Source organism: Strix uralensis, chromosome 5 (genome assembly GCF_047716275.1).
Source record: "Strix uralensis isolate ZFMK-TIS-50842 chromosome 5, bStrUra1, whole genome shotgun sequence".
Classification (NCBI taxonomy): domain Eukaryota; kingdom Metazoa; phylum Chordata; class Aves; order Strigiformes; family Strigidae; genus Strix; species Strix uralensis.
The window spans coordinates 7,647,152-7,653,151 of record NC_133976.1 but is presented as its reverse complement, the minus strand read 5'-3'; positions in this window follow the sequence as shown (position 1 = coordinate 7,653,151).

The following is a 6,000-nucleotide window of genomic DNA, read 5'->3' as shown; positions in this document are numbered from 1 at the left end:
GGAGGTGGAGGTGTGCTGAGGAGAGCACACAGCTGGGGTTCAACCAGTGTCTCCATCAAATCTGTGATGCCTGAAGAGAAGGGGAAAGACCCTTCTGGAGGTTTTGTGGGTAGGAGCACGCCCTGGACATCTGGAGAACCTGGGCAGTTGTGAGTCCCATTTCCACCAAAATTGGGACCCGAAGTATAGGGTGAAGCCTTTGGCTCCTGTTAAACTTGCTGCAGCCATGCCCTCCCTATGGGTGTCCTTTGCTCCAAGACCTGCTGTGGTGCTTCCCACCCAGCTCTCACTGACTGCTTGCACCCTGCACGTGCCTCTTCCTCCTCACTCTCCCCCGAGCTTTTCCCTTCTTACACCTCCCTCCTCAGCTGCTCCTCTCACCCCCTTTGCTTTCCTCTGACTCGCCTCTATCAGTTGCATTTGTGTGCACGGCCTGTGTCCACACTCACACCTCATGTGACTTCACCAGGTAAGGTTTACGCTTTCTTTGGGTGAAGCTTCAATACCACGTGCAAAGCTGTTGGGAGGCTTCATTAGCAAGGCGGGGGTAACTGTCCTCTGGGTGAGACTGCTCCCTCTGCCTAGCAGAACGAAGGCATGTTTGTTTAAACTCATTGGAATGAATTGGAGATTTCCTTTCTGCGTGCTTTCCCTGTGAGGTGTTGGAAGGGGTGTAATTTCTCTGCAGCAATGTTTTCATGCCCTATTGTGCCTGAGTGTGCATTCCTTAACTGACATCCCAGATCACTGCTCCTGCCCCAGCAGCAGCTTATGCTGCTGTTCAGCCAGGGATGTTTCAGTAAGTTGTATCTTCGTTCATACGAAAGTAAGAAAATCAAACACTGAATTTCAATTCCTACTTCATTTTAACTATTTTTTTCCAAGTGCCCTTGGTGTCTGCTGTGGGGAGACTTTCTTGCTGATTCTTTTCCCCGGACGCCGACTGGAGCCGCCTGCCTCTCCGCAGCAGCCCCCAAACCCCCGCATGGCACCATCCTCCTGACGGGTCTTGCCATCGATGCTCCCATTGCTGTGCCCAGCCCTACTGTGTTTCTCCTCTGTGTCTCAGCTATACCCTGGACAACAACATCCTCACCGCAGAGCAAAGGCAGTTCTATGAAGACAACAGGTATGTGCTCATTAAGAAGCTCGTTTCTGATGAAGACATTGAGCGCTTCAGGTACGGGGCACTTGCCAAAGGTGCTGGGGCGTCCTGTGTGCAGCAGCAACCTGAAGGAGCTCTGCAAAGCTGGACTCTCCCAACATGGACATGTGTGGTGTTGCTGGATACCTTCCTCTGTAGCAACAGTGTCTTTGAGGAGAGTAACGTGGCTGAATGTGGCTAAAATGTGCTCTGGTTTCTTCAGTTCCCTCTGCTTTCCAGAAAGGAGTTTGTGAGGATCTGTAACAAGGAGGTGAATCCACCGGGAGTTGTGATAATGAGACATGAGATCCATAGACCCAACTTCATTCGGTCTGAAAAAACACTTAATAAAGTGCATGATTTCCAGGAAGATGAAGAGTTGTTCAGATACTGTACTCTGCCAGAGGTAAAAAGCCAGTAGGGGGATGGTGGTGGAAGAACCTAGTAGAGATTTGTGAACATGTATATGTTTTAATGCCAAGGTGAAAGCAAGGTCCAAGCTGGGCAGGCCAGAGTAACCCTTCTGGAAGGTTATGTGGTGCTCTGTTCTGTACAGGCCTACTTTAATACATGCTCCATCCCATATCAGATGGATTTGTACTTTGTGTTCATGCTGAGGTAGTTATCAGCAGCAGATTTCCATCACTTTTCATAAGATATATTAATGTCTGTAATGTGTAGATATAGTTCCTCATGTATTGGCTTGTCCTGGATCCTGGAGTACTATGAAAGTCAGGGTGTGTTGGGGAATCAGAGATGGACAGACAAGATTTTGTAGAGCTCTGGAGCTGTTGCCCTGGCTGTCATCCATTTCAGCAACACCTTGGCGTATACTGCAGCAGAGAAAGCGCTGGTCAGCATTGCACCTACGGCAGCATCTATAGGTGGTTTGTTTGTTCTTGCTTTTTATTTTGGGTAAAACTGCTGCTAATAGGTCCACCCTCACGAACAACCCAATCAACAATTGATTTATAGTATAGATCTGCCTAGCTTTTCTTTTACTTGCTATATATTACTGCAGCATAAAACACAAGTATTTCTTCTATGCATTTTCCTTTGTAAGTCCTAAAATATTTTGAATGCTTCACAGGGCCAAACTTAATGGCCATGCAGATAAATAAACTCCCAGATCTTGGTAAGCAGAGCTCCAGGGAGTGGGAAATGCAGAAGTTGTTAGTATGCCTGGGTTGCTGTGTATTTAACTGAAGCAGCACTTACCCTTTTAGAAAAGTTGCTTGAATTGAATTAAAAGCAATTCTGAAAATATATGAAGTTGTTTTGGTAATAGTGTGTATTAGTTTAGCCCTGGTTTGGTGGGAGATGTTTTTTATCGTTCAGTTTGCTGTAGATGTTCAGGGTCACACATTGGGAGGTACGTATGTGCCTCCTAAATTGAGGTGCTGTTATATCTAACCACATGTTACACCTAAAACATTCTTTCTAACTAATTCAATACGTTTCTGCAGTTCAGGTCTTTGCACCATGTTAACTGTCCCTCAACTATTTTTTTTTTTAAATCAACATTCGAATTTCAAAAAGGAACATGCTGAAATTAGACACCCAGCTGCTTATCCAGCTGTCAGCACTTGCATGAAGCCCCACTGTTTAAGACACTCTTTTTTTTAGGCTTGGCATTTCACATGTGTTGAAAACACATGCTTCCTGGAGCTTGGTAAAAGACAATAAATACAGAGAAGATCCTTTGCTTAGAGTTTATGTGCTATTTTCCAGACTAACAGTTCAGAAATATCAAATTTAGTCTGACTCCTGACCTTGCTGTCAGTGGTTGCATGCTCAGCGCTTTGATATGAAGACACTTGAACAGGTGCCAAAGGAAGGATTTTGGATCCTGGCTTTACCTTCTAGTGCTGCAGATCAAAGTCTTCATACAAGAGAAATGGGGGGAGGGGGGGGGGGAAGGAAGTTTAATTAACTACATTACAATTTTTTCAAAGTTGATTTGACTCTTCATAAGCTTTTGCAGTTCAGCAGAGTGGAGACCTGAGCTGTTTCCTATGCTGAGGTGTCCAGCTTCTGCATGGGCAGGGTACGATGAGTTATTAAAACACTCAGTTTGTTGATACCATTCCCAAAATCTCTGCAGAGCAGCTCTGGACCCAAGAACCATGTCTGGGCTCTTACTGTGGCCATAGAGTGAGATTTAAACCTTTTACCCTCAAAATTGAGTGCCAGCAAGGAGCATGCTTAGAGACAGTGCTTCACCTGAAGCTTTGGAGCAGTTTCTTGGGACACATTACCACCACAAGTGATGTGGTGTTCCCCAGGACAATTCTGTGTCACATCTGAAGTGCATGAAGAGCCTTTTCAGTGCAGCCAGGCGCGTTCTCTGTCTTTCAGGTAACCTGAGTTCTCACCAGCCCATGCATCAGGACTTGCACTATTTCCCCTTCTGGCCTGCAGACCGCATCGTGTGCTCCTGGAGAGGGCTGACCAGGACAACGGCTGCCTGCTTGTGCAGCCAGGCATGCACAAGCAGCCCCTGAAGCCTCATGGCTACCCAAAGTGGGAGGTAGAGTGGCACAGGGGAGTGGGGGAGGGCACCCATGAGGGGACCACATTTTGGCTGGGGGTGCACTCTGGCACAGTCTGTGCCTGGGAACCTGTCTGTTACAAACTGGTCTTTGTTCACACCGATCAACCATTTTTCACTATTCTTGCCAAGTCTGAAGATGCTTTCTCCTTCTCTCAATTAATTTCTGCCAGGCAAGCATGTTTATTTTCCTGTGGAAGAAAACCAGATGATAAACAACTGACCAGAATTTAATTTCAAGCAATATTTTTCTCCTAAGCAAGGATGCTTCCTGACCTGGCCCAGTGTTGGTGATGGCTGTGCTTGGAGCAGGAGGCTGGACTTGACACCCCAGAGGTGGCATCAGGCAACACTTGTGGAGCTCCTGGATGCTCTTCTCCATTCTCTCCAGTGAAGTTCTTAATTGTTTTAATTCAACTTCAGAAAGCAGATGAAGAACATTTTAGTTGTGAGATGGGAATTTCTCATAGGGGTTTGCAGGTCAAAAGAGAATGAGCAGAGAAGTCCTATCATATGTGTGTGTGACATGCAACCGGGGAAGCTGAGCTATCTGTGAGATGTGCAAAGATGATCCAGAAAGCAGAGTGGTCCATTCTGGTTCTTTACAAGTGAGTCCTTTATAACTGATTAACGAGGCTTGTAAGTGGACATGCAGACTCTTCATCAGTTATATTAAATGTACTACCTTCAAGAAAAAATGAGTAACCACCTTTGAATCTCTTCTCCTACACTGAGAAACTGGTGTTGTTCTAATTTTACTGAATTATTTCAACTCTTCCTTGGTTTCTAGAGTCTGCCGATCAAATTTTTCCATGGGCTGCTGGATTATGATGAGAAGAGTCCCAGGGTTCACGTTATCGTGAAGAAGAGAGACACGGTGTTCTTCCATCCCATGTTCATTCATGGCTCCAGAGCAAACATCACATCAGGTTTCTGAAAGTTAGGAAACCACCTGTAGATACAGCTGTCAATATTTGTTTAGCTGCTAAACACCATCAAAGAACTGATTACAAAATAGTGCTTAGGGATCTGGTGTAGTTGAGAATGGTCAATGTTAGGTTAATGGTTGGACCAGATGGTCTTCAAGGTCTTTTCCAACCTTGATGATTCTGTGAAAATATGTGGGTTGGTGCGACTGTCTGAGTGCAGAGTAAGAGTCCTGATGAACGCAGAGATCTGCTCTGACCTGACTTCTCTGATTGGCACTCTGGTTGCTGGTAATCTGAGATCAAGGAGGTGAAGTATTGCTTTAGGTCGCGTGTGTCCACGATGCGGGGTGCGTGAGCTTTCTTCCACCGGTCATTCATAATTCATGTGGCAGTGAGTGATGCCCAGTTTCCTCACGCAGAATATAAGCTGTCGCTTCGCCAGCTCAGAGTGCTGCTACATTGATGTTAAGAACACGATCCAAGAGCACCTGGAGAAGTGATTGAATTTGGACATGCAAAATATAAAGTGACATCTACTTCAGACCATCCATCTTCAGTCATGACATTATCTTGTACCTACCAAACATTTTTAGCCTTTTTGCTGATAAAACTTCTTGCTGCCTGTGCTGGAGAAGAGCCCTTGCTCTCCAGGCAGCCCCTTCATGTCTTTGGAAAGCAACGGAGGCGCTCTGCAAGTTCCTCCTCCAGCTCTGCTCATCGCCATTCCCACCTCTGACCTGCCAAAATTTATTTCATCCACACACCTTGGTATCTTTTCAGGGCAAATCAGCCCAGCTAGGGCAAACGTATGCCAGCAGCTGTTTAGGTGACCATAACTGAATTTGCAGGAATAGGAGGGCACAGTTTATACAATACCTGTCTGTGGTGTCTTCTCTGCACACAACAATCCAATGAGCCTTTTGGCTTATTTCAAGTGTGGTTTTGAGTGTTGGGATTTGTAGTGTTTTACCTCATTTAGTGTTGTCTGTACTTTTCTATTTGAGACTTTGAAGAGACAATGAATAAGTTAATGGTTATTTTTGTGAATACATGGCCAAACAGATAAGCTCATGCCAGGAATAAGCAGGAGACACCAAATCCAAATGTGGTGGCTTCTAAGTTTTGTGGATTTTGGTTTTGCTTTTTTTAATGCAGGGTGTTTGGAAGAAGCGAGCAAAAGTCATGCAAGGAAAAAGAATTAATCTTTAAAGTGGCCTCTGAGGGCCAGGATGGAAAACGTGTGCCTGAGCATCAGCTTGTGAGTAGTCAGATTTATGAGCTTTTTGCCCTCTCTGTAAGAAACTTACCCAAATACTGTGTTACAAAATCATTTTATGCCAATACTAAATAGTTGCATTGAAGCTGAACAGCTGACG